The sequence below is a fragment of the Nerophis ophidion genome, linkage group LG14 (assembly GCF_033978795.1).
Source record: "Nerophis ophidion isolate RoL-2023_Sa linkage group LG14, RoL_Noph_v1.0, whole genome shotgun sequence".
NCBI classification, from domain to species: Eukaryota; Metazoa; Chordata; class Actinopteri; order Syngnathiformes; family Syngnathidae; genus Nerophis; species Nerophis ophidion.
Genome location: NC_084624.1, coordinates 47,652,166 through 47,666,769, shown reverse-complemented (window position 1 = coordinate 47,666,769; position 14,604 = coordinate 47,652,166). Strand labels below are relative to the sequence as shown.

General features: G+C 34.0%; 1 protein-coding gene across 2 annotated transcripts in view; it reads left to right on the top strand.

Moving 5' to 3' along the window:
* Positions 1-3,686: 3,686 nt before the first annotated feature.
* Positions 3,687-14,604, top strand: part of LOC133568766 (netrin-G1-like) — a 262,230-nt gene continuing 251,312 nt past the window's right edge. For both annotated transcript variants that reach the window (XM_061920895.1, XM_061920894.1), the window contains exon 1: positions 3,687-4,043. The gene's annotated coding sequence lies outside the window, so the exon portion shown is untranslated. The remainder of the gene's footprint in view (positions 4,044-14,604) is intronic.

Here is a 14,604-nt window from a genome sequence, read left to right as displayed (position 1 = left end):
GTGGTCTGGATGATGTTTAGTTTAGTTATTTTCTGTTAGTTTGGACTCCCTTTGTTGTTTGTGCACCTTGTGAGTTAGTTTGGTCACCATGGTAACGTATTAATTTCACCTGCTGCGGGTTCCAGACGCACACCTGTTTTTGTTCATTACTTTCTTATTTAAGCCTGCCTTGTCCCGTCAGTCGGTCTTGGTCCCCTTGTTGGCGGTAAGCAACTGTTACGTTGGTTTGTTCTAGATTAAATACCTTGGCCGTTGTGAAGGACATGAAGGACTCTTTTGGTTGCTTTGGTGGGTCCGCTCCCGTCTCTGGGCATGCTCCACCTCACCCCAGGGGACGATGGCGTGGAACACCGCAGAGGACACCACAGTGTATGTTTTTTTTGTTGTCGTTTTTGTTTTACTTTTGTAGCTGTATGTTGAAATGTCTGGTTGATGTTTCCCTCTTACACACATGCTTATGTGTCCAATGGCTATGAGGTTTTTTTCCTCCCCTTGCCCTGAGTCTGGACCCCCTCTCAAGTGTCCAGGCTTAGACTAAATATTTTTTCCTTCTCCAGGATAAAGATCGCGGACCCGTCAGCGATCCTGTTCTGTCTCCATGTAATGATTGTCTGCTCTTGAATGGGATTGTGCTGAAAATCTTAATTTCCTTTTGGGATTAATAAAGAATTTCTGATTCTGATTATCAAAACAGATGGATGAAAGAATCATACATATGATTAGATATCGTGTCCACTGTGAAGGACATGAAGGTGTTTTGTTTACTGAAGGGAGTTGACGGCACAGACACAAGGGGGAGTGAAGATCTAGGATTTTAATCAATCAATCAATCAATCAATGTTTATTTTGGGGCGGCATAGCTCGGTTGGTAGAGTGGCCGTGCCAGCAACTTGAGGGTTGCAGGTTCGATTCCCGCTTGTGCCATCCTAGTTACTGCCGTTGTGTCCTTGGGCAAGACACTTTACCCACCTGCTCCCAGTGCCACCCACACTGGTTTAAATGGAACTTAGATATTGGGTGTCACTATGTAAAGCGCTTTGAGTCACTTGAGAAAAGCGCTATATAAATATAATTCACACTTCACTTCACATTTATATAGCCCTAAATCACAAGTGTCTAAAAGGGCTGCACAAGCCACAACGACATCCTCGGTTCAGAGCCCACAAAAGGGCAAACCAGTGGGACGTCAATGTAAATGACTATGAGAAACCTTGGAGAGGACCGCAGATGTGGGCGACCATCACAACTCTAGGGGAGACCGGATGCAATGGACATCGAGCGGGTCTAACATAATATTGTGAAAGTCCAGGATGTATTATGCTTATGTGTGCTATGGATATGAGTTTTTTTTCTCCATTGACCTCAGTCTGGACCCCCTCTCCTGGGCCCAGGCTTAGTCTGATTTTGTTTTTCTTCTCCAGTAATAATGATGAATGAAAGAATCATAAAACTATTAGATTAGAGGTGAAGGACATTGCATACAACTAAACATACTCTACCATATGACACAGATTGTCTTTTTTGGGTGTCTCACAAGGTTGAAATGAGAAACATTTGGAAACATTTTCTCATGCAATTGGATTAAAAAAAAACTGTGATTTCTGCTTTGCCCATGGATAATAGTTATGTGTTGTGTTCATGGCCGCTGTGACTTCCAGGTTCAGCACCACTTGCCCCCATGCAACACCGCCTCCTCCACCGGGCATCAAGGGGGCGAGAATTAAAAATGCTCGTGGAAGGCGGTCTGTCACGTGGTGGCGCCCCGCGGAGGAGGAGAGGCTGACATCCACGACTCCTCATCAGGGAGACGGCGACCACTGTGTGGAGTTCTGCACCGACCAATTATGATGATGTAGATTGTAAAGATGAGGACTTGTTTTTATTTATTTACTCATACGCCATTTAAAGGAAGGTAAGGCATGGATTTGTGTATTTTTTTTTTTTTTACCCTTTAGTTGGAATTAAAACACATTTTTTGTGACACGTCCATGCCTGCATGAATACATTGTGGAGCATTAAGCCCCCTCCCACAAAAAATGAGTTGTATTTATTTTAATTTTCTAAACCTTTATTTTATATTGCAACGTGTACAAACAATAGATAAATAATAAGAATCAAAATAAGTAATAAAAAAAAAAAGTACAAAACAACACCAAAGGGTTGTAAACTCAATAAAGTAACTAAAATAGAATACTATATATATATATATATATATATATATATATATATATATATACATATATATATATATATATATATATATATATATACATATATATATGTATATATATATACATATATATATATATATGTATATATATATATATATATATATATATGTATATATATATATATATATATATATATGGAGCCTATCAGTTGCATTCAGGTGGAAGGCGGGGTACGCCCTGGACAAGATGCTACATCATGACGGTATATACTGTATATATATATAAATATATATATATATATATATATATATATACATATATATATATATATATATATATATATATATATACATATATATATATATATATATATATATATATATATATGTATAAATATATTTATATATGTATATATATGTTTATATATTTGTATATATACTGTATGTGTATGTATTTATATGTGGGTGTATATATATATATATACATATATATATATACACATTTATGTATGTATATGTATATATATATATGTATGTTTGTATATATATATATATATATATATATATATATACATATATATATATATATATATATAGACATATATACACAAACATACATATATACATATATGTGTATGTATATGTATATATGTATGTTTGTGTATATATATACATATATATATACATATATATATATGTACATATATATATATATATATATATAAAGATATATATATATATATACATATATATATATATGTATATATATGTTTATATATTTGTATATATTTGTATATATACTGTATGTGTATGTATTTATATGTGGGTGTATATATATATATATATATACATATATATATATACACATTTATGTATGTATATGTATATATATATATGTATGTTTGTATATATATATATATATATACATATATATATATATATATATAGACATATATACACAAACATACATATATATACATATATATGTATGTATATGTATATATGTATGTTTGTGTATATATATACATATATATATACATATATATATATGTACATATATATATATATATATATATATATAAAGATATATATATATATATATACATATATATATATATATACACAGTGTATATATTTATATATATATATATACATATATATATACACTGTATATATATATATATATATATATATATATATATATATATATATATATATATATATATATATATATATATATATATATACCACTAACAAAGTGCAAAGCCATAGGCTCACAAAAGTTCATGCAAATAATTTAAACTTGGAAGTTTTACTGCAAAATTGCACCCGAAGGCGAACGACTATGACGCAAATAAAAAAGAAAAAGAAAAAGAAAAATGCATTGCGTCTTTTAATTGAAATCAAGCAAGTTTAATGTCTCTTTCTTTTATTTTTTATCATTATTATTTTCTTTTCGAGGCGTCTGGGTTCTCTTTAGGACCCCGCGGACTGCAAGGTGGCGCGCCTTCAGTTTTGGACCCGCTGGCTCAGTGGGAGGAATGTTTCTTCCCTCGCTCCTCAGTCCGAGGACTTGCACTGCTGGACTTCGACGTGGAACTTCAGCTCACCCTAAAAAAACAAACAATTCCTAATTCCGAGTCATTTGTCGCCTCCAAAGACGGCAGCACTGCGCCTTAAGCAGCATCTGCCAGCTCCTGCGCACCGGCCACGAGATTGCTTGCACCTGGGACTCCAATTTGGCGCACATCAACTAAGGCAGAAAAAAAAAAAAAAAGTGTTCGTTTACCGGTTGAAAGTTGGACAAGACGTGGGCGCCAAAACTGGGACTTGCGGATAACTTGTTGCATGTGCGGGCGGACCTCGTTTGAGTGTGAGTATTTTCACTTTCACTTCTGCACCCTAAGGACATGCATGATGGTTTTACAGCAGGGGTGTCCAAAGTGTGGCCCCCGGGGGACTTTTGCGGCACCGGCCCGCCACACATTCTGCAAAAATTGCAAAATTGATAGTATTGCAAAAATAATTAAAAAAACATTTTTTTTAAAAAGTGGAATTAGGTGAAATCTAAAGAGATAAAGTGGCAATGTTGACACAAACTGTTTTTTTCTCCTTTTTCCATTGCTCCCCCCCCAAAAAAAGGACAAAAAATCTATGTTATAATGAATTATTACGGCCTGGCGCAGTGGGAGAGTGGCCGTGCGCAACCCTCCTTGGTTCAATCCCCACCTAGTACCAACCTCGTCATGTCCTGAGCAAGACACTTCACCCTTGCTCCTGATGGGTGCTGGTTAGCGCCTTGCATGGCAGCTCCCTCCATCAGTGTGTGAATATGTGTGTGAATGGGTGAATGTGGAAGTAGTGTCAAAGCGCTTTGAGTACCTTGAAGGTAGAAAAGCGCTATACAAGTACAACCCATTTATTTATTTACTTAAAGATGATCACTTTAAAATGTTTTATGTGGAAAAAATACTGCATATGTTTGCGGCACCGGCCCGCCACACATTCTGCAAAAATTGCAAAATTGATAGTATTGCAAAAATAATTAAAAAAACATTTAAAAAAATTGGAATGAGGTGAAATCTAAAGAGAAAAAGTGGCAACGTTGACACAAATATGCCATGCAGGCAGTTTTTTTTCGTCCTTTTGTCTTTTTCTTTTTTTTCCCCATTGCTCAAAAAAAAATGACAAATCTGTCATAATGAATTATTACTTGAAAAGTATCACTTTAAAATGTTTTATGTGGAAAAAATATTGCATATGTTTGCGGCCCGCAGCTAATCGTTTACCAGCCCGCCACACATTCTGCAAAAATTGCAAAATTGATAGTATTGCAAAAATAATTAAAAAAACATTTAAAAAAATTGGAATGAGGTGAAATCTAAAGAGAAAAAGTGGCAACGTTGACACAAATATGCCATGCAGGCAGTTTTTTTTCGTCCTTTTGTCTTTTTCTTTTTTTTCCCCATTGCTCAAAAAAAATGACAAATCTGTCATAATGAATTATTACTTGAAAAGTATCACTTTAAAATGTTTTATGTGGAAAAAATATTGCATATGTTTGCGGCCCGCAGCTAATCGTTTACCAGCCCGCCACACATTCTGCAAAAATTGCAAAATTGATAGTATTGCAAAAATAATTAAAAAAACATTTAAAAAAATTGGAATGAGGTGAAATCTAAAGAGAAAAAGTGGCAACGTTGACACAAATATGCCATGCAGGCAGTTTTTTTTCGTCCTTTTGTCTTTTTCTTTTTTTTCCCCATTGCTCAAAAAAAATGACAAATCTGTCATAATGAATTATTACTTGAAAAGTATCACTTTAAAATGTTTTATGTGGAAAAAATATTGCATATGTTTGCGGCCCGCAGCTAATCGTTTACCAGCCCGCCACACATTCTGCAAAAATGGCAAAATTGATAGTATTGCAAAAAAAAACAAAAAAAAAAAACAAAAAAAAAATTTGGAATGAGGTGAAATCTAAATTGATAGTATTGCAAAAAAAAAAAAATTAAAAAAATTGGAATGAGGTGAAATCTAAAGAGAAAAAGTGGCAATGTTGACACAAAGCTGCCATGCAGGCAGTTTTTTTTGTCCTTTTGTCTTTATTTTCTTTTTTTTTTCCAATGCTCAAAAAAAAAGGACAAAAAAATCTATGCCATATTGAATTATTACTTGAAAATTATCACTTTAAAATGTTTTATGTGGAAAAAATATTGCATATGTTTGCGGCCCGCAGCTAATCGTTTACCAGCCCGCCACACATACTGCAAAAATTGCAAAATTGATAGTATTGCAAAAATAATTAAAAAAACATTTTTTTTAAAAAGTGGAATGAGGTGAAATCTAAAGAGAAAAAGTGGCAATGTTGACACAAAGCTGCCATGCAGGCAGTTTTTTTCGTCCTTTTGTCTTTTTCTTTTTTTTCCCCATTGCTCAAAAAATAGGACAAAAAAATCTATGTCATATTGAATTATTACTTGAAAATGATCACTTTAAAATGTTTTATGTGGAAAAAATATTGCATATGTTTGCGGCCCGCAGCTAATCGTTTACCAGCCCGCCACACATTCTACAAAAATGGCAAAATTGATAGTATTGCAAAAAAAAAACAATTAAAAAAAATTGGAATGTGGTGAAATCTAAAGAGAAAAAGTGGCAATGTTGACACAAAGCTGCCATGCAGGCAGTTTTTTTTCCTCTCCTTTTGTCTTTATTTTCTTTTTTTTTCCATTGCTCAAAAAAAAAACGACAAAAAAATCTGTCATATTGAATTATTACTTGAAAATTATCTCTTTAAAATTTTTTATGTGGAAAAAATATTGCATATGTTTGCGGCCCGCAGCTAATCGTTTACCAGCCCGCCACACATACTGCAAAAATTGCAAAATTGATAGTATTGCAAAAATAATTAAAAAAACATTTTTTAAAAAAGTGGAATGAGGTGAAATCTAAAGAGAAAAAGTGGCAATGTTGACACAAAGCTGCCATGCAGGCAGTTTTTTTCCTCCTTTTGTCTTTATTTTCTTTTTTTTCCATTGCTCCAAAAAAATTTCAAAAAAATCTATGTCATATGAATTATTACTTGAAAATTATCACTTTAAAATGTTTTATGTGTAAAAAATATTGCATATGTTTGCGGCCCGCAGCTAATCGTTTACCAGCCCGCCACACATTCTACAAAAATGGCAAAATTGATAGTATTGCAAAAAAAAAACAATTAAAAAAAATTGGAATGTGGTGAAATCTAAAGAGAAAAAGTGGCAATGTTGACACAAATCTGCCATGCAGGCAGTTTTTTTTCCTCTCCTTTTGTCTTTATTTTCTTTTTTTTTCCATTGCTCAAAAAAAAACGACAAAAAAATCTGTCATATTGAATTATTACTTGAAAATTATCTCTTTAAAATTTTTTATGTGGAAAAAATATTGCATATGTTTGCGGCCCGCAGCTAATCGTTTACCAGCCCGCCACACATACTGCAAAAATTGCAAAATTGCTAGTATTGCAAAAATAAAAAAAAAACATTTAAAAAAATTGGAATGAGGTGAAATCTAAAGAGAAAAAGTGGCAATGTTGACACAAAGCTGCCATGCAGGCAGTTTTTTTTCCCTCCTTTTGTCTTTATTTTCTTTTTTTTTCCATTGCTCAAAAAAAATGACAAAAAAATCTGTCATAATGAATTATTACTTGAAAATTATCACTTTAAAATGTTTTATGTGGAAAAAATATTGCATATGTTTGCGGCCCGCAGCTAATCGTTTACCGGCCCGCCACACATTCTACAAAAATGGCAAAATTGATAGTATTGCAAAAAAAACCATTTAAAAAATTGGAATGAGGTGAAATCTAAAGAGAAAAAGTGGCAATGTTGACACAAATCTGCCATGCAGGCAGTTTTTTTTCCTCTCCTTTTGTCTTTATTTTCTTTTTTTTTCCATTGCTCAAAAAAAAACGACAAAAAAATCTGTCATATTGAATTATTACTTGAAAATTATCTCTTTAAAATTTTTTATGTGGAAAAAATATTGCATATGTTTGCGGCCCGCAGCTAATCGTTTACCAGCCCACCACACTTTCTGCAAAAATTGCAAAATTGCTAGTATTGCAAAAATAAAAAAAAAACATTTAAAAAAATTGGAATGAGGTGAAATCTAAAGAGAAAAAGTGGCAATGTTGACACAAAGCTGCCATGCAGGCAGTTTTTTTTCCCTCCTTTTGTCTTTATTTTCTTTTTTTTTTCCATTGCTCAAAAAAAATGACAAAAAAATCTGTCATAATGAATTATTACTTGAAAATTATCACTTTAAAATGTTTTATGTGGAAAAAATATTGCATATGTTTGCGGCCCGCAGCTAATCGTTTACCAGCCCGCCACACATTCTGCAAAAATGGCAAAATTGATAGTATTGCAAAAAAAACCAAAAAAAAAAACAAAAAAATTTTTTTGAATGAGGTGAAATCTAAAATTGATAGTATTGCAAAAAAAAAAACAATAAAAAAAATTGGAATGAGGTGAAATCTAAAGAGAAAAAGTGGCAATGTTGACACAAATCTGCCATGCAGGCAGTTTTTTTTCGTCCTTTTGTCTTTATTTTCTTTTTTTTCCATTGCTCAAAAAAAGGACAAAAAAAATCCGTCATAATGAATTATTACTTGAAAATTATCACTTTAAAATGTTTTATGTGGAAAAAATATTGCATATGTTTGCGGCCCGCAGCTAATCGTTTACCAGCCCGCCACACATTCTGCAAAAATGGCAAAATTGATAGTATTGCAAAAAAAACAATTTAAAAAATTGGAATGAGGTGAAATCTAAAGAGAAAAAGTGGCAATGTTGACACAAATCTGCCATGCAGGCAGTTTTTTCCCCCTCCTTTTGTCTTTATTTTCTTTTTTTTTCCATTGCTCAAGAAAAATGACAAAAAAATCTGTCATAATGAATTATTACTTGAAAATTATCACTTTAAAATGTTTTATGTGGAAAAAATATTGCATATGTTTGCGGCCCGCAGCTAATCGTTTACCGGCCCACCACACATTGTACAAAAATTGCAAAATTGATAGTATTGCAAAAATAATTAAAAAAACATTAAAAAAAATTGGAATGAGGTGAAATCTAAAGAGATAAAGTGGCAATGTTGACACAAAACTGCCATGCAGGCAGTTTTTTTCCCCTCCTTTTGTCTTTATTTTCTTTTTTTTTTTCCATTGTTAAAAAAAAAAGGACAAAAAAATCTATGTCATATTGAATTATTACTTGAAAATTATCACTTTAAAATGTTTTATGTGGAAAAAATATTGCATATGTTTGCGGCCCGCAGCTAATCGTTTACCAGCCCGCCACACATTCTGCAAAAATGGCAAAATTGATAGTATTGCAAAAAAAACAATTTAAAAAATTGGAATGAGGTGAAATCTAAAGAGAAAAAGTGGCAATGTTGACACAAATCTGCCATGCAGGCAGTTTTTTCCCCCTCCTTTTGTCTTTATTTTCTTTTTTTTTCCATTGCTCAAGAAAAATGACAAAAAAATCTCTCATAATGAATTATTACTTGAAAATTATCACTTTAAAATGTTTTATGTGGAAAAAATATTGCATATGTTTGCGGCCCGCAGCTAATCGTTTACCAGCCCGCCACACATTCTGCAAAAATGGCAAAATTGATAGTATTGCAAAAAAAACCAAAAAAAAAAACAAAAAAATTTTTTTGAATGAGGTGAAATCTAAAATTGATAGTATTGCAAAAAAAAAAACAATAAAAAAAATTGGAATGAGGTGAAATCTAAAGAGAAAAAGTGGCAATGTTGACACAAATCTGCCATGCAGGCAGTTTTTTTTCGTCCTTTTGTCTTTATTTTCTTTTTTTTCCATTGCTCAAAAAAAGGACAAAAAAAATCCGTCATAATGAATTATTACTTGAAAATTATCACTTTAAAATGTTTTATGTGGAAAAAATATTGCATATGTTTGCGGCCCGCAGCTAATCGTTTACCAGCCCGCCACACATTCTGCAAAAATGGCAAAATTGATAGTATTGCAAAAAAAACAATTTAAAAAATTGGAATGAGGTGAAATCTAAAGAGAAAAAGTGGCAATGTTGACACAAATCTGCCATGCAGGCAGTTTTTTCCCCCTCCTTTTGTCTTTATTTTCTTTTTTTTTCCATTGCTCAAGAAAAATGACAAAAAAATCTGTCATAATGAATTATTACTTGAAAATTATCACTTTAAAATGTTTTATGTGGAAAAAATATTGCATATGTTTGCGGCCCGCAGCTAATCGTTTACCGGCCCACCACACATTGTACAAAAATTGCAAAATTGATAGTATTGCAAAAATAATTAAAAAAACATTAAAAAAAATTGGAATGAGGTGAAATCTAAAGAGATAAAGTGGCAATGTTGACACAAAACTGCCATGCAGGCAGTTTTTTTCCCCTCCTTTTGTCTTTATTTTCTTTTTTTTTTTCCATTGTTAAAAAAAAAAGGACAAAAAAATCTATGTCATATTGAATTATTACTTGAAAATTATCACTTTAAAATGTTTTATGTGGAAAAAATATTGCATATGTTTGCGGCCCGCAGCTAATCGTTTACCAGCCCGCCACACATTCTGCAAAAATGGCAAAATTGATAGTATTGCAAAAAAAACAATTTAAAAAATTGGAATGAGGTGAAATCTAAAGAGAAAAAGTGGCAATGTTGACACAAATCTGCCATGCAGGCAGTTTTTTCCCCCTCCTTTTGTCTTTATTTTCTTTTTTTTTCCATTGCTCAAGAAAAATGACAAAAAAATCTCTCATAATGAATTATTACTTGAAAATTATCACTTTAAAATGTTTTATGTGGAAAAAATATTGCATATGTTTGCGGCCCGCAGCTAATCGTTTACCAGCCCGCCACACATTCTGCAAAAAAACTGCAAAATTGATTATATTGCAAAAAAAAAAACTGCGATGAGGTGGCGACTTGTCCAGGGTGTACACCGCCTTCCGTCCGATTGTAGCTGGGATAGGCGCCAGCGCCCCCCGCGACCCCAAAAGGGAAAAGGCGGTAGTAAATGGATGGATGGATGGATGCAAAAAAAAAAAAACATTAAAAAAATTGGAATGAGGTGAAATCTAAAGAGAAAAAGTGGCAATGTTGACACAAAGCTGCCATGCAGGCAGTTTTTTTCTCTCCTTTTGTCTTTATTTTCTTTTTTTTCCATTGCTCAAAAAAAAAGGACAAAAAAATCTATGTCAGGGGTCACCAATGCGGTGCCCGCGGGCACCAGGTCGCCCGTAAGGACCAGATGAGTCGCCCGCTGGCCTGTTCTAAAAATAGCTCGAATAGCAGCACTTACCAGTGAGCTGCCTCTATTTTTTTCCATCCATCCATCCATCCATCTTCTTCCGCTTATCCAAGGTCGGGTCGCGGGGGCAGCAGCCCAAGCAGGGAAGCCCAGACTTCCCTATTTCATTTATTTACTAGCAACCTGGTCTCACTTTGCTCGACATTTTTAATTCTAAGAGAGACAAAACTCAAATAGAATATGAAAATCCAAGAAAATATTTGAGAGACTTGGTCTTCACTTGTTAAAATAAATTAATTCATTTTCTTACTTTGCTTCTTATAACTTTTAGAAAGACAATTTTAGAGAAAAAATACAACCTTAACAATGATTTTAGGATTTTTAAACACATTTTTACCTTTTAAACTCTTTCCTCTTCTTTCCTGACAATTTAAATCAATGTTCAAGTAAATATTTTTTTTTATTGTAAAGAACAATAAATAAATTGTAATTTAAGTCTTTATTTTAGCTTCTGTTTTTTCGACAAAGAATATTTGTGAAATATTTCTTCAAAGTTATTATGATTAAAATTAAAAAAAAAATATTCTGGCAACTCTAGAACATCTGTAGAATCAAATATAAATCTTATTTCAAAGTATTTTGAATTTATTAAAAAAAAATTTGTTCTGGAAAATCTAGCAGAAATATTGATTTGTCTTTGTTAGAAATATAGCTTGGTGCAATTTGTTTGGATTTTAAACTATTTAAAACTGTGAGAAATCATTTAGATGACCAGTGTTTCTACAAAGATAAATATCATTAATTTTTAATAATAACAGAGTTAAAGGTAAATTGAGCAATTTGGCTATTTTTGGCAATGTATTGAAGTGTGTATCAAACTGGTAGCCCTTTGCATTAATCAGTACCCAAGAAGTAGCTCTTACTTTCAAAAAGGTTGCTGACCCCTGCTCTATGTTTCAATGAATTATTACTTAAAAGTTATCACTTTAAAATGTTTTATGTGGAAAAAATATTGCATATGTTGTGTGGTTGCCAGATAAAAACATCAAAGTTTTGACAAAAGAGCATAAACCAAACAAAATAATAGCTCATAGGGGCTGCATAGCTCGGTTGGTGGAGTGGTCGTGCCAGCGACTTGAGGGTTGCAGGTTCGATTCCCGCTTGTGCCATCCTAGTCACTGCCGTTGTGTCCTTGGGCAAGACACTATACCCGCCTGCTCCCAGTGCCACCCACACTGGTTTGAATGTAACTTAGATATTGGGTTTCACTATGTAAAGCGCTTTGAGTCACTTGAGAAATGCGCTATATAAATATAATTCACTTAACAGTTCAAACTTAAAATGGACAGATATCTCTAATAACATCTGAATCGCTCCCACTGCCCCGTCTTTTTTTTTTTAATAGTCCTTCACTCTCACTTTCCTCATCCACGAATCTTTCATCCTCACTCAAATTAATGGGGAAATCGTGGCTTTCTCGGTCCGAATCGCTCTCGCTGCTGGTGGCCATGATTGTAAACAATGTTCAGATGTGAGGAGCTCCACAACCCGTGACGTCACGCGCACATCGTCTGCTACTTCCGGTACAGGCAAGGCTTTTTTATTAGCGACCAAAAGTTGCGAACTTTATCGTGGATGTTCTCTACTAAATCCTTTCAGCAAAAATATGGCAATATGGCGAAATGATGAAGTATGACACATAGAATGGACCTGCTATCCCCGTTTAAATAAGAAAATATTTCAATAGGCCTTTAAGGCGGTCTGTAATAACATTTTTAGCATTCAATCAGATTTTATCATGAGGTTTTGTATTAGTTTTCCTAAAAATAGATATATCGGTCTCCTGACACATTTTTTTTTTTTCTAAATTTGGCCCCCGAGTCAAAATAATTGCCCAGGCCTGGTTTAAGGGTTTAGTAAGGGTTTAGACATGGCCTTAGTGCCGAAGCGGCCTTAATGACATGTGTGATTTCCAGGAAATTATATCGCCATTGCATTTAGTCCTTCACTCTCACTTTCCTCATCCAGAAATCTTTCATCCTCGCTCAAACTTATGGGGAAATCGTCACTTTGTCAGTCCGAATCGCTCTCGCTGCTGGTGGCCATGATTGTAAACAATGTTCAGATGTGAGGAGCTCCACAACCCGTGACGTCACGCGCACATCGTCTGCTACTTCCGGTACAGGCAAGTCTTTTTTATTAGCCACCAAAAGTAGCGATGTTCTCTACTAAATAATTTCAGCAAAAATATGGCAATATGGCGAAATGATGAAGTATGACACATAGAATGGACCTGCTATCCCCGTTTAAATAAGAAAATATTTCAATAGGCCTTTAAGGCGGTCTGTAATAAAATTTTTAGCATTCAATCAGATTTTATCATGAGGTTTTGTATTAGTTTTCCTAAAAATAGATATATCGGTCCCCAGACACATTTTTTTATTTTCTAAATCTGGCCCCTGATTCAAAATAATTGCCCAGGCCTGGTTTAAGGGTTTAGTAAGGGTTTAGACATGGCCTTAGTGCCGAAGCGGCCTTAATGACATGTGTGATTTCCAGGAAATTATAGCGCCATTGCATTTAGTCCTTCACTCTCACTTTCCTCATCCATGAATCTTTCATCCTCGCTCAAATTAATGGGGAAATCGTCGCTTTGTCAGTCCGAATCGCTCTCGATTATAAACAATGTTCAGATGTGAGGAGCTCCACAACCCGTGACGTCACGCGCACATCGTCTGCTACTTCCGGTACAGGCAAGGCTTTTTTATTAGCCACCAAAAGTTGTGAACTTTATCGTGGATGTTCTCTACTAAATCCTTTCAGCAAAAATATGGCAATATGGTGAAATGATGAAGTATGACACATAGAATGGACCTGCTATCCCCGTTTAAATAAGAAAATATTTCAATAGGCCTTTAAGGCGGTCTGTAATAAAATTTTTAGCATTCAATCAGATTTTATCATGAGGTTTTGTATTAGTTTTCCTAAAAATAGATATATCGGTCCCCAGACACATTTTTTTATTTTCTAAATCTGGCCCCTGATTCAAAATAATTGCCCAGGCCTGGTTTAAGGGTTTAGTAAGGGTTTAGACATGGCCTTAGTGCCGAAGCGGCCTTAATGACATGTGTGATTTCCAGGAAATTATAGCGCCATTGCATTTAGTCCTTCACTCTCACTTTCCTCATCCATGAATCTTTCATCCTCGCTCAAATTAATGGGGAAATCGTCGCTTTGTCAGTCCGAATCGCTCTCGATTATAAACAATGTTCAGATGTGAGGAGCTCCACAACCCGTGACGTCACGCGCACATCGTCTGCTACTTCCGGTACAGGCAAGGCTTTTTTATTAGCCACCAAAAGTTGTGAACTTTATCGTGGATGTTCTCTACTAAATCCTTTCAGCAAAAATATGGCAATATGGTGAAATGATGAAGTATGACACATAGAATGGACCTGCTATCCCCGTTTAAATAAGAAAATATTTCAATAGGCCTTTAAGGCGGTCTGTAATAAAATTTTTAGCATTCAATCAGATTTTATCATGAGGTTTTGTATTAGTTTTCCTAAAAATAGATATATCGGTCCCCAGACACATTTTTTTATTTTCTAAATCTGGCCCCTGATTCAAAATAATTGC